The sequence below is a fragment of the Diceros bicornis genome, chromosome 21 (assembly GCF_020826845.1).
Source record: "Diceros bicornis minor isolate mBicDic1 chromosome 21, mDicBic1.mat.cur, whole genome shotgun sequence".
In the NCBI taxonomy this organism is placed as follows: domain Eukaryota; kingdom Metazoa; phylum Chordata; class Mammalia; order Perissodactyla; family Rhinocerotidae; genus Diceros; species Diceros bicornis.
Genome location: NC_080760.1, coordinates 53,946,576 through 53,970,245, shown reverse-complemented (window position 1 = coordinate 53,970,245; position 23,670 = coordinate 53,946,576). Strand labels below are relative to the sequence as shown.

General features: G+C 54.8%; 1 protein-coding gene across 4 annotated transcripts in view; it reads left to right on the top strand.

Annotated features, from left to right (window-relative positions):
• The first annotated feature begins 9,316 nt into the window (after positions 1–9,316).
• The window catches only part of SLC45A4 (solute carrier family 45 member 4), a 93,073-nt gene continuing 78,719 nt past the window's right edge, over positions 9,317–23,670 (top strand). The window contains exon 1 of one of the 4 annotated variants that reach the window (XM_058565006.1): positions 9,317–9,397. The gene's annotated coding sequence lies outside the window, so the exon portion shown is untranslated. Of the gene's footprint in view, positions 9,398–10,283; positions 11,201–23,670 lie in introns of those variants that run through there. The other 3 variants (XM_058565003.1, XM_058565004.1, XM_058565008.1) reach the window with 3 other exon arrangements.

Here is a 23,670-nt window from a genome sequence, read left to right as displayed (position 1 = left end):
TCTCAGTGGTAGGATAACCGTGCGCTCCTCTTGTTTATTTGTTGCTGTGTCTCCCCAGGAGAATGTGAGCCCCTTGAGAGCGAGGACTTAGTCTGTTTGCATCGCACTCGCTCACCGAGATCGCAGACAATCTGGACTACGCGCTGAGTGAACGATTGTGTGAAAGAGTGACCAGGCGGACGTGCGGATGAACCGGAGGGCCACAGCAGCAGCATGCAGCCCCACTTGGGCTAGTTTCTGAAGGGCGTGCTGTTTCCTCCTCTATCACCCCCTGATGCCTGCACCCCAGACAAGGGGCGTCTGGGAGCAGGGCCAGGGCCTGCCGCCTGCCCGCACATTCTCTCTTTTGCTGGTCCTTCGTGCGCTGGCCAGGTGTGGACGCGTGCCAGGCCCAGCCCAGAAGCCAGGCACCCAGGGACCAATGAGGCAGGGTGGGGCCCATCCTGTGTGGCCGAGAGGGTTGCAGGCCAGGCGGCTGGGGCTGGGGTGAGGGCCCGGCAGGCCGGCCAGGGAGATCTGCAGTGAGGGGCCAAAGGAGGCTTCTCCGAGCTTTGGCGGGTAGAGGGAGAGAGGCCTAGCCCCCAGCAGGAGACCAGCTGGCTTCCGGGTGGACACCTTCGGGGCTGTCCCCTCCTCTCCTTCAGGCCTTGTCTGACCCCCCAGCACTCTCCCTCCTTCCTGCTTCTGCACAGCCTCCGTCACCACCTCACTTACTGTTGTTATTTCTTCATCGTCTGTCTCCCACGAGGCTGGGATTCCAGAAGGAGGGGATAGTGCTGGTCTGTTTTCCTTGTCGCTGCTTCCACAGCATCTATGACAGCACCTGGCACAGAGTAGGTGCTCAGTCAACATTTTATTGAATGAATGAATGAATGGAAATCTCGTAGGCCAGCCCTTGGCACCCAGAGAAGTCTCAGTAAGTGTTAACCATTGGTACAAAACTAGACCCCACGTGAGCTGGGGCCCTTCCCTCACCTCTTGGGTCCCCATCTGCAAATGGGGACAAGAACCCCCTGACCCCATAGGGTTCCTGTGAGGCTCCAGCGAGACCATGGATAGGAAGAGTGCCTTGTAAAGTGCAGATTGCTCTGTAAATGATGATTCACGATGTAATTAAAGCCCAGCTTTATTTCTGCTGTGTGCTGGGGGAGGCATGGATTGCCATGTGCTGGAATGGTCTGGGAGGGCTTCCTGGAGGAGGCACACACAGGACAAGCAGACCCAAAGAGGGAGGGCACTGCTGGCAGGGGCAACAGTGTGAGCAAAGGCAGGAGGAGGGAGAGTCCACCCAGAGGGCTGACCGAGCAGGGGTGGGGGTGGGAGTCTGGAGATGGACGCCTGGCTGGGGACTATGACCTGGCCGGAGCACCTCAGGGGCCTGCCCTGCCCTTGTTGATGTCAGCAGGTGGGGCCTGTGCCAGAGGCCCTGGGTGGGGTGGCCCCACAATCACCTGTCTTCACCCTGCATTCTGAGAAGTCTTGCCAGACGCCCCACCCTGCCACCTGCTGAGGGCAGCTGGCTCCCTCCCTTCCCTCCAGGTCACCCTGATCATTTGGTTCACAGCTGGGCTGAAGGGACCCTGTGCCTCCCCTCTCACTGTCCTGAGAAGTAGACTCGAGATACCAAGTGGATGCTGCAGCCCCTCCCCACTCTGACCGTCTGGGAGCCCCTTGCAAGCCTGGCGCCCTTGGGCAGAGGGCCAAGGACTCAGAGCCAGGCAGCCCGGGTTCAAATCCCAGCTCAGCCACTCACTCACTGCGTGATGTCGAGCCTGCCATCTTACCTCTGTGTGCCTCAGTTTCCTCTTCTAGCAGACAGGGACACTAACACACCGAGCACAGGGCTGAGGTGGGTCTGAGGTGACCTTGACCAGGCAGGGCCTGCGTCGGCATTCAGTCCCTCATGGTGCTCGTCCTTTATCATTCCCCGGGCTCAAGAGTCTGAGCATTAGCACTGAATCTGAGCACCCATCTTACAGATGAGAACACTAAGGCACAGAGAAGCAGAGAGACTCGTGCACAGCCAGGAACGGCTACATAATTTTTAGGCCCAGTGCAAAAGGAAAAATTGGGTCCCTGTGTTCACAAGTTATTAGAAATTGCAAAATGGCAAACAGAACGTTAAACCAAGCGTGGGGCCCTGTGTGAAGCCGGCAAGGAAGGGGTAAAGCTGGGGCTGGAAGCCAGGCAGGCCGGCACCCCAGCTGTCCCCACCCTAGGACTCCTGAGTCCCCTTCAAAGAAGGTCCCTGGGCACCAGTGCCCTTTCCTGCCGGCACTCGGGTGTCCCACGCTTGGCAGCTCCTGCCAGTCCTCTTGGGATTCAGAGAGGAGGAAGCCTCTTCACTGGTCATTCTTCATTCCCAGGCCAGAAGGGGACTGAGAGGCTGGCGTTGCAGCCGTGGCGTGCGTGTGTCTGCACCTGTGCATGTGTGTGCGACTGTGTGTGTGCACACGCCAGTGTGTGTGTGCCTGCTTTAAGGCTCTGTGAGCCCTCAGTTGGGCTCTACCACCCCCAAGTAAATTCCTCCCATGACACTCGGCCACTGTGGCTCACGAGCCCTCATCGGCAATGCATTCCTCTGGGGTAAGCATTGCTCTCTTTTTAAGGGGCAAAACCCTGAGGGAGAAGGGGAGAGGAAAAGGCAGCTGGTTGTTCCAAGGCTCTGAGTGGGCCAGGAGGGGCAGGGGCAGAAAAGGATGCACGTGGCCTTTTGGATTACAGGTTGGCAACCAGGGCTGCACACGGGGTCAGGCAGACCCTACTTCTCGGCCCTCCTCTCCCGCCCCCGCCCTGCCCTAGCCCTGCCTCACTCTCTCACCAGCCTGGGACAGCTGCTGCCTCTCTGGGCTCCCCAGTCCCGACCCTGCTGCTTCAAGACCTCCCAAGGCTCCCTCACCCTCAGGAAAGAGGCCAAATTCCCTCCCCGGCACACAGGGCCCCACTACCCTGGCTGAAGCCCGTGTCTTATTTTACCGTTTTATTTATTTGCTCTACATGTTTAATTGTGGAATATAAGACAAATGCAGAAAAAAGCACAGTACAGTGACATCCATGTCGCCACCCCCCCTGGGGGGGAGTCTGCTGTCCCCAGTCCCGACCCGCTCATCTTGTCTGGAAGACGCCTGGTGTTTTCTAGCATGGGGCCTTTCCCAGGCCGCTCCCAGGCTGCCCAGCTCTCTTTTGGGAACCCCCGGGTCTGCTAGGCTGGGCAGGTGAGTGCTGTGGCCACCAGCTGAGCATAGCCTATGTGCCTGTGTGGGCCCCGCACAACCCTTTCCTCCTGTACCCCTCACCATGGCCCTGTGCTCTGCACACAAACTTTCTGTCCACCTCACAGATGAGAAAACCAAGGCTCAGCAGCAGATGGGGCTCACCCAGGACACAGAGGCAGTGGAATGGCCTAGAAGGAGCCTCAGCTTCCAATGAGACCCTCCTGTGACCATACGACCCCAGTGGCTCTGTGACCCCAACTGGCTATATGACCCTGGGTCACTCTATGACCAGGTAGCCATATGACTCCTGGCAATTGAATGACCCTAGGCAATTGTATGACTCCAGGTAGCCACATGACCTAAGAAACCCCATGACCCTGGGAAGTCATACAACCCCAGGTAGCCATATGACCCCAAGTGGCCATACGACCCCAAGTGGCCATATGACCCCAAATGACCATATGACCCCCAGTGGCCATATGGCCCTGGGAGGCCATATGACCCCGGACAGCCTTATGCCCCCAGGTGGCTGTGTGACCCTGGGAAGCTATATGACCTTGGCTGGCTGTATAGCCCTGGGCAGCCTTATGATTCTGGGAAGCCATATGACCCCAGACAGTCTTGTGACCCCCGAGTGGCCATATGACCCTAGGTAGCCTTATGACCTCAGGAAGCCGCCTGAGGTGCCGCCATGGATTTGTCCCTCTTGGTGCTGAAGCTCTGAAGGCCCCTCGCTGCCCAGGACACCTGGGCAGGCATTGTCCTCTCAGGGTCTCAGGTTCCATCATGGGCAATTCGGGGGGCTTGGCCTTGCTTAAGATCTGGGACCTGCAGGGTATGGGCCCGCCTACCCTGCACCCCAGGAGGTCTGTACCCCACCCTCCGGGGGTCCCCCCCTCCCTTTTACCTTGGTGCTCACAGCAATTGGGTATTGTCCCGAGGTCACACAGTGGGAAGTGGCAGAGCTGAATTCTGGCTCTTTGCTCTATGCTTTCTCCACCACCCCTGAGCATGGGGTCCCAAGGGGAGCGAGGAGTGGGGAGAGAGGGAGGCTGTCAGGTAGACACAGCGGAAATCAGTGCTCTGAGAACACGGCCTCCTGTGTCGCCTCCCCAGTGTGGAACCTGGCCTGGCTCAGAGCAGGTGCTCAGAAATACCTGCTGATGAATGAGCATGCTAACTGAGATATTGGGGTTCTGCAAAAATTTTTTAAAAAAGTTTTTGCTGCTTACAAAACAAAGGAGAGATTTGCAAACGAGCAGAGGAGACGTCCACTAAGGGATTGTCCAGTTGGGACACTGTCTCAGCTTCTATGCTCTTTTCCCTCCTCTGCCTCCCCATCCCCACTCCCACTGTGTAGACTGCAGTCTCAGGAGAGGACTCCTCGTCTCACTTCTCCAAAGAGATCCGACAAGGTATGGGAGGGGCCTGGCGCGCAGTAGGCCCTCAATTGGTGAGAGGGTTTATTATTTTTAATCACAGTAAAATCTGAGCCGTCCCAGTCAACCGAGCTCCACGCACATCCCCTCCCTTCCCTTTCCAGCCCCCACTAGTTCAAAGTCATTGCATATCAGACGCGTAGAGGTGCTTGCTCGCAGTTAGGGATACTAACTCGTCCATTTCTCCTAACAGCCCGAGAGGCAGGAACTATCATTCTTCCCTGTTGGAAGCTACAGACACCCACCCAGGTCCAGGGAGCTGAGGCGACCTGCCCAATGTTGGAGAGCCGGTCAGCAGCAGGGCTGGGGTTTCAGCCCAGGCAGGCAGCTCCACGTCTGTGCTCCTGACTGCGCCCTCTCCAGGTAAGGTCCCCTCCATGTCACAGACTGAGGCTCATTTACGTTGAGGTCAAAGTTCAAACCCAGACCCTGTGATGCCCGAGCCTGTTGGCCAGCGGCCCCTCCACTTCCCAACCCCTGATCTGCCCCGAATCTTGCCCCTCCCTCCTGCCTCTCCCAGGCCAGCTCTCCCTCCTCTGCTTGCCTCCCGGCACACAGGGTCAGGGTGCTAAAGGTCGCAGGGGCCCCATGCCTTCTGGGGCAGGTGTCCCGAACCCCATAGGGCCACAAGACAAGATGAAAGTGCTTGAGCCATGAGGGCGCGTGACTGCAGGGAACACACGGGGTGCCGGCCCTCGGCGAGTCCCCAACCAAGGTTGGCTCATGCTGTTTCCGGGGTCTGTGGACCACCCCTCCCCCCACCAGACTCTATCAATGGGCCCTTGTCAAGAAATTCCTTTTCTCTCTCTTTCTCTGTCCCCCTCTCCATCCAAACACGTCTGCAGCCCTGCTGTGGTCAGGCTCCGGGACACAGCAGTGAACCTGACCTGGGACCAGCCCCTTGGACAGGGCTCGTAGACAATTAGGGAGAGAGGCAATGCCCAGTTACAGCTGGGAATGAGGGGGTCTCAGGATCTATGGTGAAGGGAAGAGTGCCTCAGAGCTCACGGGAGGGAGCCACTCATTCCTCTGAGGCAGGAACACTCAGGAGGGCTTCCTGGAGGAAGCAATTCCTGGCAGACCTCTAGAAATGGTCAAGATTAGTTTTACTAGTTCTTAGGTCCTAGGATTTCAGTGATGAGAGGAACACAGCCCTGCTCCAAGAGTCCACCAGTGAGGTGGGGAGAAGGCAAGGTCACACAAGCAGGGATCAAGACATCATCATGCCCCAGGCTCCCCAGAAGCGTCCCGGGAGGTCGATGCGTTTACAGAAGAGCACACAGGATCAGCTCCATAATTTGTGGGGCCCTTGTTAAAAACTATGAAGAATTTAAAGATGGTGAAGTGACAGCAGAGCCATAAACCAGGCATGGAGCTCTTGGGAGCACAGGGCCTGCGTGACTGCCCAGGCTGCACACCTGTGACAGGTAGGTGCCCAGGCATGCCTCGCTTGGGAGCCAGACCAGAGGCAGGTCTTTCTGACTCTGGAGCAAGAGGGCTTCTCATATGTCAAGCTCTCTGCTCACAGGACTGGGGGCCCAGGCATTCAAGGATGGAGTGAGGAGAAGCTGTGTAATGGCCCCATGGGCCCTGTTCCCATGTTGCCCTGGGTAGCTGGATAATGGGGCCACAGACCACAGACACATCTTACCCTTTGTCTTAGTCAGCTGGGGCTGCTATAACAGAATACCAGAGACTGGGCGGCTCAAACAACAAACACTTACTTCTCCCAGTTCTGGAGTCTGGAAATCCGAGACTAGGGTGCCAGCACAGTCAGGTGCAGGGGAGGGCCCTCCTCCTGGTTATGTCCTCACTTGGCCTTCCTTGGTGCGTGTGTGTGGAGACAAAGCAAGCTCTCTCATGTCTCTTCTTATAAGGGCACTAATCCCATGAGTAGGGCTCCACCCTTGTGACCTAATTACTTCCCCAAGGCCCCACCTCCAAATACCTTCTCACTGGGGGTAGGGCTTCACCATGAATTTGAGGGGGACACACACGTGCAGTCCACAACATCCTTCTTGGTGGTGGCAGCTGGATGAGGCCCCGGCTGGCTAGGCCGGGATGGAGTGCTGGCCCAATGCCCCTGGCCTTCATGCACACGTGTGCACACATGCATGTGTATACAGGCACAGGTGCCGTGTTGGGGCACACACACTGGGGCTGTGCTGCTCCTTCCCCTTGCTCTCTGTGTAGTACTCCAGATTACAGAAGGAAATTAATCTGATGTTTCCACATCTCAGGTATAGAAACTGCCTTCTAAATTTCATTCACATGAAACCTTATGCATACACTTTTATACATGCATTTAGTCATTCTTTCAGAAATATTTATGGAGTGCCTACTACGAGTCAGATCCTGTGCTGGCCTCCACGGCTGCAGTGCTAGTGAGCGTACCCTTACCTCTCTGTGTCCCCATTCCACACTGGGATCCTTAAGGAGACAGAGCACATCTTGTTGCCAGCTCTAGTCCCAGAACCTGGCATGGTACACAGCACAGAGTAGGCACTCAGTAGTTGGTTGCTGAATGAATGAAAATGAAAAAGATTCAATAAATATCAGCATTTAGTGTTTAGTGAATAATTAAAGTTATTAAGCTCTTACTCTGTGCTCCTCACTGTAGCAAGTCTTTCTAAAAAGCATTGTTTAATCCTCAAGATGACGTGTGAGCCAGGGGTTCTGAGAAGGCTCATTTAGAGATGAGAGCTCTGAAAGGTTGGGGGAGGTGCCCAAGGTCACGCAGTTGGCACACAGCACAGCTGGGATCGCCTCTGCCTCTATCTTCTGGCAGTAGGAGCCAAAAATCCAGGGGGGGTGTAGACAGACAGTTATGAGCACCCACGACATGTCAGGTGCCGCTTTGGGCTTTTCACGTGTACACCCCTGATGTTCTCAAGAACCCCTGCTTGAAGTATCGCTTACACATCATGAGCATGCAGCTGGAGAAACTTTCACACAGTGAACACACCCCTGTAACCAGCACTCAGATCAAGAAACGGAATCTTACCAGCACCCCAGACACTCCCTATCTGTCCCCTTCCTGGCTCTGGCACCCCTCCCTCTAAGGTTAACACTATCCTGACTTCTACCACCACGTGTACCATGTATATACTTCAGCCAATTTACATACATGGAAACCAATACGCTTTAGAGTCTGGCTTTTTTTTTTGCTCAAAATTGTATGTGCGAGTGTATCTTATTGTTGTGTGCAGTTGTAGATTATTCATTGTCATTACTATCATTCCATTGTGAAAATATCACAATTTATGTATCCATTCTACAGTTGATGGGCATTTGGGTAGTTTGCAATTTTTGGCTACCACAAACAGTGCCGCCATGAACAGCAACATCATCATATAAGGCATGCACGTAGGAGGGGATTGCCGGGTCATAGGGGTTACATAGCATCAAGTACTTTTAAGCAGACCTCCAGGTGGCTGCATCACTTTGAATCCCCATCAGCAGTGCATGAGAGTTCCAGTTGCTCCACTTCCTGGCCAACACTTGATATCGTCAGATTTTCCCATCTGAACTGCTCTGGAGGCTGTGCAGTGCACCCTTGATTTCTAAATCCCTTCAGCAACCCCATGAGATGGATCTTATGATCTCTCTTTTACTGATGAGCACACCCAGGTTCTGAGAGGTGAAGTAATTTATCCAAAGCCACTTAAACCCTGGCGACGGCGCAGGGCTGTCTGACCTCAGCCCATTATATCATCTATTTCCCTGTCAAGCTGCCTCCTCCCACCTTGTCCCTCTGGGTTCCCAGCAGCCTCATCCTAGGATTCTAGCCCTTCTGCTTGCGGGGTGACACCAGATCGGTGCCGTTGGCATGGGTCAGGCCTCAAGTGGGAGGCTCCAGGTCCGGGTCCGGGCTTCTGCCCAGCCCTCTGGGGGGCTCGCCGGCCGGAAGGCGGGCACGCGCAGAGCGCGGGAGACGGGAGGGGAGCGGGGAGGAGAGGTGGCCCGGGGTGAGGTAGGGGGTTTGTGGAGGGAGACCCGGACAGGGAGACCAGGAGAGTGTTTGCTGCGGCACCTGGGGGCGGAGCTCGCCCTGCCGGGGTCCGACCGGGGGCGGGGGGCGATGGGAGGAGGGTGTCGCAGAGGGGCTAGGCTGGTGGGCGGTGACGAGGCTCTCCCGTCCTCTTGGCGAGGAGGGCGTTTGGGGAGGGGGAGGCGCGGGGAGAGCAGGGGAGGGGCGGGGGCTGCACGGCTCTCCCTTCCGCGGCCACCGAGGCCCCGAGGCCGGAGCTCTCGGGGAGGAGCCGGGCGGGGGGCGCACGGGTCGCCCCCCCCCGAGGAGGGAGGCGGGACGCGGGCAGGGGCGGGGCTGCTCCGGGGCGGGGCCTCGGGCGGCGGGGCGGGGCGGCGCGGTGGGCGGGGCGCGCGACGGCCAATGGGCGCGCGCGGCGCAGGCCCCGCCCCCGGCCTCCCGCGGGCTGCTGCATAATCATGAGCGCAGGCCGGCGCTGCGTCAGCGGAAACGGCGCGCGGCGGCTGTTTCCGACCCGATAAAGCGGCGTTGTCCCCGCGCGCCGGCCGCAGCCTCGCAGCGCTCCCTCTGCGCCCGCCTCTCTGGGTGACTGACTGCCCGGCCGGCCGGCCGAGGAGCAGCCGCCGCCGGGCCCCTGCCGCCGCCGCCCCCCCCCCCCGAGCGCCCGGGGCACCGCGCCCCCGCCGCCCGGCCCGGCTCGGCCCGGCCCCCCGCCGCGCCGCCGCCCCCGCGGCCCCGGCTGGAGGAGACAGGTGAGCGGCCGCCCGCCGGCCCAGGCCCCGCCCCTGGGAGCCCGGCACCTGCCGCGTCCCCACCCCCACCTCCGCGCGGCCCGGCCTCGGGCGGGGGTCGCGCTGCCCGCCCGCCCGGGCGTCTCTTCCCCGGGAAGGGGACCCACACGCCCCTGTCCTTGACCCCCCCCTTCCCTCCCGGACTGCACCTGCCCCTCCTCGTCCTGTCCCTGCAGCCTCCTGGAGCATCCCGGGCCCCTCCCCGCGGTGTGCACCTTCCCTCGGCCCCTGCCCCCGTCCACCCCTCAGTATCCCCCACGCCCATTTCCCCGGCTTCTCTACCCGGAGGGAAGCCTGGCGTCTCGGCCTGACACCTCCAACTTCTGAGAGTTCAGCCTCAGCCCCCTGTGCCTGGACCCCTCCTCCCCCAGCACACACGCTAGTGTTCCACACCTTGGGCTTGGAGCTGCCCCCTGGGCTTGCCTGTGTTTTTTTTTTATCTTATCTGCACTGTCCTCCAGTCTCTCCCTTTGAAGACCCCTTTATTTCCTGCGGCAAGCTTGTGCCAGGAGGAGAGGGGCCAGGGCATCCGTGAATCCAGGGCCGGAGCCCTTGCCCTGCAGAAGTACCCGCACATCTTATCTGTGTCTCAGCACCGCTTTCCCTTTCCCGAGCACCTCGGCCTCCTAGAGCTCTTGAGCTTAACCCATTCCTGCCCAAGGTGTGTGGTTCTTGACTGGGGTCTTTGGAAGCACATTCCAGCTGAGGGCTTTTCCAGGGGAGGTATGTCAAGATGCGGTGGTTTGAAAAAAGCACAGCCTCCTGGTTAGCTATTTACAGTGATTCTAGAAGGTGGAGGGGGATGCTAGAGAGGAGTGGGAAGGGGGGCTTGATCAAGGGAGTTTTGTTTTTCCAGTGCCCCACTGAGCCCAGTCCCATTGGGATACCTCAGCTGACTTCAGCAAAAGGGGCCTTGTAGCTCCTGGGTTTGGAGATGTCTCCTAGCCTAGGGCCTGGGAAGGGAGGAGGGTTCAGAAGATGAATATTGAAGCAATTTTGGGGTCAAATGATTGTCAGAATCAAAGCCTGTTTCTACGGGGAAAACTCGAGGCGATCTTGCCAGCATTATGTGTGTGCCCTGCACTTCCTTCTCCACACCATCCCACCCCATTTCTCTCGTCAGCGACAGACAGGTAGGGTGTGGGGGCATCTTTCCTCTCTTCTATTTTGTGCTGGTAGTAGGGAAAAAAAAGAATAAAAAGCCAGAGGATTGGTTTACTGATTAAGAAGAGGAACACATGGCTGGGTGTCAGAAACAGTAACCCCTAGCTTCCTTTAAAAAATGTAATTTCCACGCTTTTCTGCTGTATCTGAATTACATGTTAAAAGAAAGACTAAGAGTTTAATGCTTGGGAGAGATTCTGCAGAATCTGCTTGAAGATGAGGAGAGGCTCCGACTGGGGCCAGGGCTATGCAGGCCTAGGTGGAAAGAGCCTGACAGGATAAAGAACTCCAGTGCTTCTGGTGAGAGGGTGGGGAAATAGGTTGTCTTAAGAATCAAGAATTTCAGTCCCATTCCAGCTAATTGTTTTTATGGGCAGCAGCTGTAAAGGAAAGAAGTGGCTCATTTGAGATGCATTTGAAATGCATATTAGGTGTGTGAGGTGGGTTTGTGTGGCCCGGGTTTCACCCTGGGGAGGCTGCCCCGGGGCCGGCTCTGGGGCCGGTGAGGGAGCCTGCTTCCCTTGCAGAGATGTGTGCTGCAGCCTTGGCCCACGTCGCATCGTGAACGCAGAGCAGAGATTGGACTGGGTGATCTCCAAGGTAGCTTGCAGCTTTTAACATCCTGGGGCTCTCTCTGCCCTCTAACTTTGCTTATTGGGTGGGGGGGTGGGCGGGGTGGAGAGGTGGGAAGGGGCGGGAGGAGCCTGGGACCAGGACCCTGCCCTCTCAGAGCCAGGAGATCCCGCCCTGCTGGTCTGCAGGGGAGGAGGGGCTGCGGCACCAGTGGCTCCCCCATCTCCAGTGGAGGAAAGGAGCCCCAGAAGGTATTTTAGCCAGCGTCTCGGTTCTTGATGTTGGATTGGTTTCCTCCGTGTTGTCAGAGGGACAGTGGGGAGGAGGGCGGAGGGCCAGGCTGGGGCCCAGGCTGCGCTGTCGTTTTCCTCCTGTGGTGCCTGTTTGTCCCCGTCTGCACCCTCTGCCCTCTCCCGCTTGTCTTGCGGGCCCCGAAGCCCGGCCCTGTGTAGCCAGCAGGGGTGGTTTGTGACTAACAGCCTCGCGGCCTGGCACGGAGCAAGGGCGACTGGCGAGCGCTGTAGGTGGCAGACAACCCCAAATTGCCAGTGCTCTCCTCAGGAACACCCCTGGCAGAGCCTTGTCTATAATTTGTGGAGCTGGAATGTGCTGGAAGCCGTGTTCCTTCTGAGGATGGGTGAGGATGCTGCCCCACGCTCGCTTCCTCTGGTTCCCCAGATTGTTTTGATCACAGCATAATTCCGCTGATGAAGGGGCACTCAGTGAAACACCATCAGGAGGGTGGCCTCGACTCTGAGCCAGGAAACATGAGAGCGTTTTAGCTTTGCTGAGTGGAAATCTGACCAGAGGGAAAAGCCTCCCAGATGAAGAGCAGCCATATAGAAGGGAAGGGTGGGAGCCGCCGCTGTCTGCAGGGGGCTCCCAGGCGAGGCTGGCCTGCGGCACCTCCCCCACCCGCGCCCAGACAAGGTCCCCTTGTTTAGATTAGCTTAATTACCCCACCGAGATCAATGAACAAGGGTCTTTTGAAATGTGGAACTTTCAAAATGTGCCTGAGCGCCACCGCCCCCCCCCCGCCTTTTTTTAAGGTGTCAGGTGCTAAGCCCTTGTGAAATAAGGCGCTTGAAGGGAACTGGGAGATTGTGGACCTTTTTACTGTGTGTGCGAAGGAAGCTTCCTTGCCTTAAGTCAGAAGGAAGCTTGCCAGAAGTCAGGCTCCACCGGTCTACACAAGAGTCGTTTTCAGCCCGCTGCCACTCGGGTAGCGGTGACATTGGAAACATTTAGTGGGACCTAATAGTGTTTATGAACTTGCTTCCTTGGCAAGTGACTTTTAGAGGAGGCATTTTAAGAAGATTAAAAAATCCACGAACTTCGATGGCAACAGCATAATCCACTTACTGTTTTCCTGTCCCTAATAGTTTTCCTTTTAAACTTGCGTGTCCGCGGCGGCCCCTCCGAAGCAGCGCCTGGACTGCTGTTGTTGTCACCTTAGCTAACGGGGACGCTCGGGCAGTTGGTGTGGGTCCTTTGTTGACTGTGTTAATCTTGAGTTAAGCACACGATGAGTTTTTTGAGAGAGATTATGGGAAATGAAACAAAACCCTGAAGTTGGAGAGAAGGGCTCTGAGTTCTGTTTGGCTGGTTTGGAACCTTAGGCTAGACAGAGGTCACACAAGGTCAGTGGCAGAGTCTATAAGGAACCCCCAACGAGGGGGCACGTTATGCTAGGCATTGCCCCGCAGTGCAGGAATGGGAGCGCTCGCCGTCCGAGGTGGGATCCTCTCGAAGCTGAAGGGATTCGCTGAGCCTTTTCAAGATGTGAAGCGAGGCTGCCTTGCCCTTCCACCTGCTTGGCCCAGAGCCCGGGTGAGGGAAGCGTTGTTCAGACCTGGGTCCTTGGTGTTTTCATCCTCCCAAACCTGTTGAAGGATTCTGCTGGCAGTGAGAGGAGCACTGCATTCCTGAACTGGTGCCCACCAGAGAGGTGCTCTATTTTGCTGCTTCTAGAAAGTACCTTCCGATGGGGTTCTGGGGTGCAGCTCGGTTTGAGTTTTTGGAGTTTGCTGGAGGGTCTCTCCTGGGGTTCTGCCTTTGAATCCCAGAGCCAGCTGAATTGCTTGGCGACCAGATTCTCCCCATTTCAAAGAAAGGAAAGTCTTGAGTGCAAAATACGTAGCAAACCCTTAAAGCAGATGGAGAGGGGAGTTGGAACAGGGCGCTTGTCTGGTTCAGAGGTCGTGGTCGCTGTGCTTGTACATACAGATCTCGTTGCACTATTTTAAGCAACCACTTGGACATTGCAAGGCCAGAAGACAATATATAAGCTCCTCATTGCCAACTTGTAGTCATCGTTGTAGAAAAATGTATTTAAGAGTGTGATTTTTGGCTTGGAGTGGGAAGGGAATGTTTTTCCATCAATAATTTTGAGGGGAGGGGTTTTGACATCTTAACACCAGAGATGAACTTGTTTATGCAGAGTGCATTGGGCGTCGGGGGGAGCGCCAGCTTAGGGGGTAGGAGGCAGTGCTGTCGTCATCGTCATCGTGACTGGTTACATGATGACTGTTGCCGAGTTGCATTGCCTTATAGCGGCGATCTGCAGATTTTTGCTCATGTTCTGCAAAATAACTTTGAAAAACTATGGGCACATTTTTAAATTGACATCTGAACTTTTTCATGCTAATTTTAAAGAGCTATAGATGTAATTTCTAATATATTGTAAATGTGGACATTTAAAATAACTATTATTGCTCTCAAAAGTAACCAATGTTAAATACTCTAATGGCTGATAGCCACCGTTGTCCTTTAAAACCGTGAGCAAACCACTAGTGGCTATAGTGTGTACATTCTCCGTACATTCTCCTCTTCGTGAACTTGTGTGCGGGCTCCATTTTCCTTCATGGAATTTATTCTAATATTACACGCTTTTGTACTTGAAAGTCTTATTGATCGTTCTTCACACTTCTCTGTGACAAAAGTATAAACTGCAATGTAAAGCGTTTCTGTGGTAGGGCTGGGTGAACTCAATCCAGAAGAATTTTGTGTCATTGTGATGATCAGTACAGAATTGATCACAGAAGCATAAATGTATTATTTGTCTTGATAAATAATTACTAAATGCACAGAATAAAAAGACTACATTGGAAGGGCATGTTTTAAAGAGCTGGGTGAGGTCCACTTAAGATGCCTCAATTAAAGGAATTATTGAACTGCCATTGGTGCCAACTATGCCCTTGCCACTGGAACATTCCATGAGAGGTGTGCCTTCCTTTTGTCGAGGAGGAAGGGAGAGTGTGAAGGGGACCTTGGGTGGGGGGCCCACCAGGGGCTGGGACTTCTGCCGCTAGCGACCTCTCAGGCAGTTCAGTTTTAGGAACAAGTTTATGGGGACGTTGAGGATCTCTAAATTCAGTCTCTCCAAGTCACCCACGCCTGGGACCTGCCGAGGCTGTCCTTGCATGTGCACACGTGCCATCAGGTGCTTCTGCTGTGTGGTGCCCCAGTGCTCGGTGGATGCAGGCGTGAAGCATCGGCCATTGCGTTAAATTGCGACATCAGTGGTGCTCCGCGTCTACTTCAGTATTCAATTGCGTGTTTTCTGGTTGTGCTGTGTTAAAGGGCGAAAGATGCTACATCTCATAAATGTGTGTGTTTCAGTTAGTGGCAATGCGTTTTTCCTTGGTTGGATTAAAATTTAAACCTATGGAATTGTGCCTTGAGTTAAATTTTAATTTTTGACAAAGATGTGTTAGAAGCAGAAAAGACAGCCTGGCTGGGCTTTGGATTCCGAAGAGGGTCTCACCCTGCAGGAATCCAGGAAGCCTGCTCTGCTGGTTTTCCTTCTCCAGGCAACAGTGAGCCTCTGCTGGGAAGAGGAGAGTGTTGTCTGCTTGTCTCCAGGGAGAGGCCTGCAGGTTGACTAGAAGCTCCTGAGGGTGCAGAGGAGCCTCACTGGTGGGGTGGGGGAAGGTGGGCCTCTCTCCCTGAGGAGCCAGGATGAGGTGGTGTCAGTTCCTGAGAACTTCCTGAGATCTCTTTGAAGGTCCTGGGCTGGTCCTCTGTTAGTTAAGCAGGAGATGCTCTCAAAGTATAAACATTTACTGTTTTTACCCTAAAAGCCAATTGAAGTTTGATATGAAAATAAGTTTAGTAATTAAAAAACAACAAGAAATTCCTCTACCTTCACACCCAGAAACAGAAAATGCTTTGGCTTGAGAGCTGTGGAACTTAGTCTCACGTGACACTTTTATGGCATACGCAGAGATTCCAAGTAGGGGGTCTCTTGGTGTCATCCATTTCGTGGGGGACGCAAGCCAAACCACTGGCGCAGCTCTTGGGACTTTGGGAATGTGGGTCAGCTTGAAGTTTTAGCTGTCTTCTGTCCTCAGGGCTGGCCATTAAGAGTCCACTTAAGAGTGCTTCCCCACCAATTTGGACTTGTAACTATTTGGGTACAAGATGCGTCCTGAGATTGTGAGGCAGTCCCTTTGTTCCTGGGGATAAAGTGAGGATAGGAGCTGGTTCCAGGTTCGTGTTCGAGGAATCCTGTGGTTTATCTAGATAGTGAAGAGTGGAACTGGGCAGGGCGGCGCAGCCCCTACCCACCCCGTAGGAGGACAGGGTGACATGGCCCCGAAGATGCAGCCTCTGCTGGTCTCTGGAGCATGAATCCTTACTTACACTTTCTCGGCATTTTGGGCCTTGATGCTGAAGTCAAGGTTCAAGGCTCCTAAAACAAAGGCTTAGAGAAAGGCATGAGCTGCTGAAGGAGAGACAAGCACCTAGGTGACCCTGCCTGCAGAGTTCAGTTGTTCTAGAAACTCGGGCCCTCACCTGGTGCTTGACTCCAGTACGCAGATCTACTCCCAGCCCATTGTGCTGCGTGAAACTGGAATACAGGAATAACCGTTAGTGGTTTTTTCATATCACTTTTGTGAAAAACCATTTGCATTAAAAGCTTGGAGTACGAAATCCTCCCTGTCAGGCCCTGCGCACCACTACCCTCTGCTGGATGGAGCCAGATCTTCGGGGTTGGCCCAGCTGCCGCTCTGTCGCGCTCAGTGTGCCCGTTTGAAGGCAGCTCTGATTGGTGCTGGAGCTGGATTGTAGAGTTGAAGCTGTCTTGCTCTTTTATTTGCCAGCATGGGCTCAGCGAGCCTGGCTGACGGGAAGCTGAGGGGAAGCTCAGGGCTGTTGAAGACATGTCTAGCTCATCCTTGATTATTCAGATGTGTAAAGTGTTTTTACTTCTTAGGGTAGGGAGGGGCCCTGTGCCTTGTCTTCTGCAGCAGAAACATTGTAGAGCAGGGCGTTGTGCAGGGAGCAGTTACGTCCCAGGCTGGGCCATCCCTGGCTTCGTGACCTTGGCCCAGAAGCTGCCCACTGACTGCTCTGAGCTTCAACTTCTGTTATAACCCGGGGAGCATAATACGTATTTCTTCCTGGCACTTAGTGTAGGACTCAAGAAATAACATAGACAGCTGGGCTCTCAGTCACATTCTTTCCCTAACAGAACCTGCTAAGGGCTGTGCTATATTACCTCATTTTACAGGGAGGAAGAGGAGGCACAGAGAGGTTAAATAACTTGTCCAAAGCCACACAGTAAGTGGTCGAGCCTGGGAGTGAGCCCTGGAGCCCACCCACCGGGTGCTGGGCCCAGGCCTCTGGTCTCCTGGGTAGCACTGTGAGCCCATGGGGGTGCGTGATGCCTCTACTCACCTGAAAAGCTGGGTTTGCAGGTACATCGAGAATATACGTAGTTTTGCAGTTTGGGGTATCTTGTTTTTCTCTTTAATACTGTGACTGTGTGTATGAAAAATATTGGTAACTTTTCACAACATGAAATGATGTTTAACACAAATGTAAAATAAAATCGGGACCTTTTTTTGAACAAGTGAGCTAGCTGGTGGCAGTTATACTAATAATTCAAAACGGTGTGAGACGGGCCAAGCATTCTGCAGTGTCGTAGAAGGTCCCGGTGAACGGAGGTGTCCACAGGGTGGGTTCCCAGTGGCACTGTCCCGGGCTGGTTATCGTGCTTGGTTAATTCGTGGCGGTTGGAGCAGCTTGAGCGGGGAGGCTGTGCCGATAAGGGTCCCAGGGTGATGTCGGTTTGTGGTTGTAAAGCTCAGATAGGTTTTGATGAAGTCTTGTGGGTCTGTGGCAGAGTCTGGAAGCCAAGAGAATGCAGGCCGTGGTTTCTGCTGGTTATGATACGGTTTTGGAAGAGAGTTTCTAACCATTTTCATGTGGGTTTCCTCAGGCTGCCTTCAGAACCTTGTCCGTCTGGGGATTTGTTCCTGCCCACACAGTTCTGTCTCGGCCAGGAGCCCTGCAGACCGGGACTGGGGTCCCAGCCCGCCTCCGCCGGAGCTCCACTGGCTCCCCCGCTGGACGGGGCTCACCGAGGCTCTGCGATGCCCCTTCCCTTTCGGAGGAGTCCTGGGTGCACTGACTCGGGTCACCCAGGGAGAGGGACGGGGACAGCTGTCATGTTCATGCTCTCGAAAGCATTAAATGGACCATACGGACGGGATCCGAAGGGAACAGTGTCTGAGGTTCTTGCCGAGGCCGTTGCTGTGAGCTGAGCGGATTTCCAGGAGAGTGTGAACCCAGGGCTCTCGTGGTTGGTTCTGGTGAACTGAGTCACCGGTAGAAGCTGGTGGCGTTGCACTTTGAGTGTTGGTGTGCCGGGGCGTCACCCCACCTCTCTGAGTATTTACAGTGTCCTCACAGCCCCAGGGACTCCCACGGACGCCTTTGTCTTCAGCGGGCACCTCTGAGTACCTGCTGGGGGCCAGGTCCTGTGTGAACTGCCACCTAGATCCCGAGTTAACTCTGAACTTCGACTGCTCTGCACGGAAGTGGTAGTATCCCCATTTCATAGATGAGGAAACTGAGGCCCAGAGACATCAAGGAATTCATCTGGAATTCTGTCTCCTGGTTGACTGTCTCTGCTGGAAAATGTCCTAGGGACAGTGGGAGGTGGAAAAGCAGTATTAGCCTGAGCAGAGAAGCGACACTGAAGAGCAATGATGCGGTGCTCGTCGAGCACACAGGAGGATCATTACCACCTTCAGGGGAGGCTGTTCAGGGAGACTTCTTGGAAGTGGAGGCTCTTATAACCGGCTTAGGAAGAAGCAAAGCCTGACTGTCAGGGCCTGAGGGCGTGGTTGCTGCTCTGGACAGTGGAGGTGGGGTGCACCTTCAGTTGCATCTGATGTAGTGAGTGACTACCCCGCCTGGTTGTCACCAGTGATTTGGCCAGGAAACAGGCCCCACTGAGCTTGGATGGTGGCCTTGTCAGAGACTGACCACCTGGACTGTCGGGAGGGGCAAGGGCTCTGCACCAGAGCCAGGGAGACAGGGCGGGACCGAGATGGACCCCAGATGCACCGCTGGCAGGTGCGGAGCCCTTGAACTTCTCTCAGAGCCTTTCAACTTAGGGGGAGTGGTCTGCACCCAGTGCCTGGGCTGCTCTGTGAGCGGCGTCTGTGTGACCGCCCTGCCACCTGCGGTTTGATCAATGGGAAAAGGCGCTGTCTTCAGCACTGCGTACATCGAGGGACAATCTTTTTGGTGTGACCTCAGTGCGTTTGCAGATGAACTGACTGCTCCCCTGCCCCGATCAGTGTGTGGCCCTCTCCGTGCCACCCAGCTGCTTTCCTGGCCTGGTTTCCCTGTCTCCTGTCTGCAGGGTCTCCCAGGGCAGCTGCTTGGCTGAAGCCTGCTCTGTCCCTTCTTTTCTGAGCAGCCCTGGGTGTTACCGAGGGAAGATGGGGGCTGCAGACTAGCTCCTTCGTCTGGGATTCCATGGCGAGACAGCAGGTGGGAGGGACCAGAGAAAGCAGTCCCTCGCCCCTGCCCGTCTGTGAGAGCCGGTGGTCTACACTCACAGCTTCAGATAACATGTGAGCTTAAAACAGCCCTGTGAGGAGTTAGTATCCCCATTTTTAAAATGAGGTATCCTGATCTTTATTGGTGAGGTCAAGAGGCTGTCACGGGTCACCTCATTGGAAAGTGGTGACGCGGAGAATCCCGGCCCTGCACCCTTGGGCCACGTCCACCAGCTGATTGCAGGTGAGGAGGCTGAGGTCAGGAGACCCTTCGGAGACTGGACCCCACTGCCTCCCTTAGGGACTCTGTGACTTGGGACCCGCTGCTTAACCTCTGTGAGCCCCAGGGCCCCCGCCCAGAAACAGCCGTGATGGTCATGGGCCTGCACCATGGGCTGCTGGGGGCTGAGGGAGCTCGGGAGTGTCCGTAAGCCCAGAGAGCACCTGCACACCCTCTGCAGCCAGGCCACCCTCCCCCACCAAGCCTTCTGAGTGCTGTCCCTCTGCTGTCTTCTGTGTCTCTCCTGCAGCCCGACCTGTGGCTCCCGTACCAGCCAGGGGCTTCTCTCCTGGACACTGTATTGTGGTGTATTCCTGCTTCCCGCCCTGGGACGCCAGCCGCCTTGGCCAACAGAAGACAGACCTCTAGGCTTGGCTTCTCCTGAAGCCCACATGGAAAGACTCGGTGTGGAGCCTGGGAGAGCTGCTGCCCCTGCTCTGTGGGGTGACCTGGGTCACCTGCCCTTTCCTGGCTCATTTCCTCACCTGTGAACCCAGGCAGCTGGCAGTGCCCTGGAGGATCAAGCGAAGAAGGCCTGGGTGGCCCACCTGGGAGGTGCTCCCCAGACGGCAGCCTAGGAGTTGACACTGGTGCAGTGCTGCCCGCCTCGGGGAGCATCTGGCGCCCGCAGGTTCCTGGGCGCCTTGGGGCCTGTGCAGGGGGCCCACTCGGGGCTCTTGAGCAGCGTTGCTTGCCACGCCTATCTGTCCTCTCTGAGTCGGGGCCTTGGGCAGCCCCCTGTCCTGACCTGTGCTGCCGGCTGCCTGTTGTCCTGCCATTGGGGCCATAGCTAACTGGCTCACATGCAGTAAGCGCTCACTGCGAGGGGCGAGGAGTGCCAGGGCACGCTCACGGCTGTCCCCATGGCGTGAGTTCTAGTCACTGCTGGTCACCACGAGGACCAGTGCCAATGAGCCCTTGGCTGGAGAAGCCCTGCAGGGCTCCGAGAGTCCTGGCAGCCGTGTGTCAGGCTGAGCCCCATTCCCACTCTCCCTCTGTTGCCCCTCGGGACCAGGTATTTCAGGACTGGCACTGGTTGGTGCCACTTCTCCCTGCTCTGCCCTCTTCTCTGGGCATCTGTGCATGCCTCTGAGCCGCCTCCTCAGCATCAGCGAGCTCTCACTGTGTGCAGGCACTGGGCAGGCATGGGAGACAACAGCAAGCGGAAGCAGACAGGTCCCTGCTCTTGTGAAGGGCAGGCAGACTTGTGTCCAGCGACCCCTGACCGCTCTCTGTCGGTTTTGGAGTGTGGAGTGTCTTTCGAGCCCAGGCAGGTCCCTCCCAGTTGCCCCTGGTGGGACACCATGCTAATGGCAGGGTGCAGTGGAGGGGGCCGCGACCCCGAGACCCTGGCCTGTGGGCTCAGGATCCTCCTGGTCAGAGTTCAGCCTGGCCCGATTCTCTGCCACAAGTTGGTCTTAAGCCCCAAACCAGGATTTCTCAACCTTTTTATTTTTTTTTATTGATTTTTTAATAGTTTATAACATTGTGAAATTGTGGGTTGTACATTTTTGTTTGTTCATCACCATATATATGTCTCCCTTCACCCCTTGTGCCCACCCCCATTGCCCCTGGTAACCACAATACAGTTTTCTCTGTCCATGTGTTGGTTTATATTCCACATATGAGTGAGATCATACAGTGTTTGTCTTTCTCTTTTTGGCTTATTTGGCTTAACATAATATCCTTCAGGCCCATCCATGTTGTTGCAAATGGGACGATTCTGTGTTTTTTTTTTTTTTTTGGCTGAGTAGTATTCTGTTGTATATATATACCACATCTTCTTGATCCAGTCATCAGTCCAGGGACATTTAGGTTGTTTCCACTTCTTGGCTATAGTGAATAATGCTGCAATGAACATAGGGGTGCATAAGCCTCTTTGGATTGTTGATTTCAGGGTCGTTGGATAGTAATGGGATAGCTGGATCACAGGGTATTTCTGTTTTTAATTCTTTGAGGAATCTCCATACTGTTTTCCATAGAGGCTGCACGAGTTTGCATTCCTACCAGCTGTGTATGAGGGTTCCTGTTTCTCCACATCCTCTCCAACATTTGTAGTTTTTTGTCTTGGTGATTATAGCCATTCTAACGGGCATGAGGAGGTATCTTAGTGTTGTTTTAATTTGCATTTCCCTGATGATTAGTGATGTTGAACATGTTTTCATGTGCGTATTGGCTCTCAACCTTTTTTTTAAACCATTCTTTCTTACTTTTTCTTTTGCACATTTTCGCATCAGGAAGATCTTGTCTAGATTGATATATTTTTTAATTGTAAAACTATTTTATAGATGCAGTATTCATTTCCAAACATAACTGCCCCCTCCCCAGCACTCTAAGCTAAGCCCAAAGGCAACACCTTAAACCGTCAGCAGTGGAGCCTCTGTGGTCACATTTTAGACTTCACAAGGACGGTCTGCATTTTTCCCCCCTTTGACTGTAGGTGTGATGTAAGTAGGTTGCCATCTTTACAGTGAATTGTTGATTTACATTAACTAGGGCCTGCATATCCAGTTTATGTGGAATTCCCTTTAAGTTCCATTTTCTTTGCACTGACCTGAGTGCCGACACTGATTTGGGAGTGTGATACCATCTTTGATGCCTCCCGTGCAGTTGGGGCCTTAGTACACGTGGCCTCTTGCTGAGTGTCGCGCAGTCTGGAATCCGCTCGCACGTCCTCCTGTCTTGCACCTGAGCATCAGTTTCAAGGCTGCTGGTTCCAGACTTGATTTGGTAACAGACTGATCGAGAACTTCATAGAATCAGTCCTTCACAGCTGCGTCAAGGTCGAGTTGTTCTCACTGACAGCCTCAGCGCCCCATGGTGACCGTGCGTGTGTGTGTGTTGGTGTCGGTTAGGATGTTCTCAGTGGATCTGTTGTGTCCTGCTGTTGCCAGGAAGCAGATGGCGTCCACAAGTAGCTCGAGGAGAGTGAGAACGGGCCACACAGAGGGGTGGGCAGGGTTGAGGGACACTGGCAAGGAGGAGCCTGGCCGCAGCTGGACCGTCACCCCTAGGCCCAGGGGCAGCGGAGAGGAGCAATTGCCAGAAGCACCCAAGAGACGGGGGCTGTGGGAGAGGGGGTGGCTTTCCGTGCAGGGGCCGGGTCAACTGGTGGTGACCTGTCAGGGCAGGAGCCTGGGAGACCAGTGCCAGGCCTTCACCGTCCCTGTCCTCCTCTCTCCTCGGCTCCCTGGGGTGGAGTGTGCGTGTGTGTGTGACTAGCCTGTTGGCCTTCCGGTCGCCTGGCGTGGTTCTCTGGTTGGAGCTGATGGCTCTAGGTTTTTGGTAACTTGGGGTCTTGGAGAGATGGCAGAGGGAAGGAACTGCGTTGGGCAGCCCAACTGCGTTGGGCTGAGAAACTCAGACTGAAGGGGCTTGGTGGGTCCAGGGCGAGCTGTGACTGTGCTCAGGATGTGTCAGGCCTCACGTGTGTGTGCCACTTTCTCCTTTCCTAGGGTTACAGGTGGGCTTCCATTGTCTCCTGGGCGGCCTTGAAGCAACTTGAGGGCAGTCTGAAGCCTTCAGCCCATAATACGTGCATGGTAGGAATCCAGTGCGAGGTTGGACGAGGAGGGAGAGCCTTGCGTAGATCAGTGTCCTAACCATGATGCCTCTGCCCTGCACCGGGCAGCCAGGGGCAGCCAGCTCTCGAGCCAGGCACGGTGGAAAGAGCATGACTGTTCTTGGATCTGAGGGAGAGAGCTGACTGCTGGACCCCTTCTTCAAACGCAGTGTGCAGATTGGATTAAGGTTTTATCTAGAGTGTGGCTCGTGTTTTGGTTATGAAACTCGAGACCAGCGTTTCGCTGATCTGTTTTTTTCTTGCTCAGTCTTTCCCCAGCTCGGTCTGTCCTGGGTTACTTTTCAGAACGAATGAGCTAAAACCGTGTACAAAACGTGCAGAACAAGCTCATTATTGTGCTGGGGAGCCGGGTCAGTACCATCCATCCAGGGCTCGACCCGGACGCCGTCACCTGCCTGCCTGACTTGACTTTATTTGACAGAGTGATAGTCGTTTTACTTGTGGTTGTTCATACTTTTGCCCAGTCCTTTAGGATCAGTTCTAGAAATTGTGGTTTGAGCTTTACTTTCTGATGTCACTGTGACTTTGTTTGATGAGCTCCAGAAAATTCTCAGCTCTGTGATAATGTGGGCTGGCCCTTATAGTTTTTCCTAAATTTAGAATGTATCTTTCTGTTTTTCTTTGTCTCTGTCCCCCCCCCCCTTTTTTTTTTTGGTGTGAACCTAAATTGCTCAACTAAGTGCTAAAGGAAACTACAAAAGGAAGGACTGACTTTTAAAAATTATGAAAAGATTATGTAATAATCATATCACAGCAAAAATCCCTTTAACCAGCTGAGTGACCATATTTACTTCCTCCTTCCCCATTTCTCTAACTGGGATAGTTCTTAAACTTT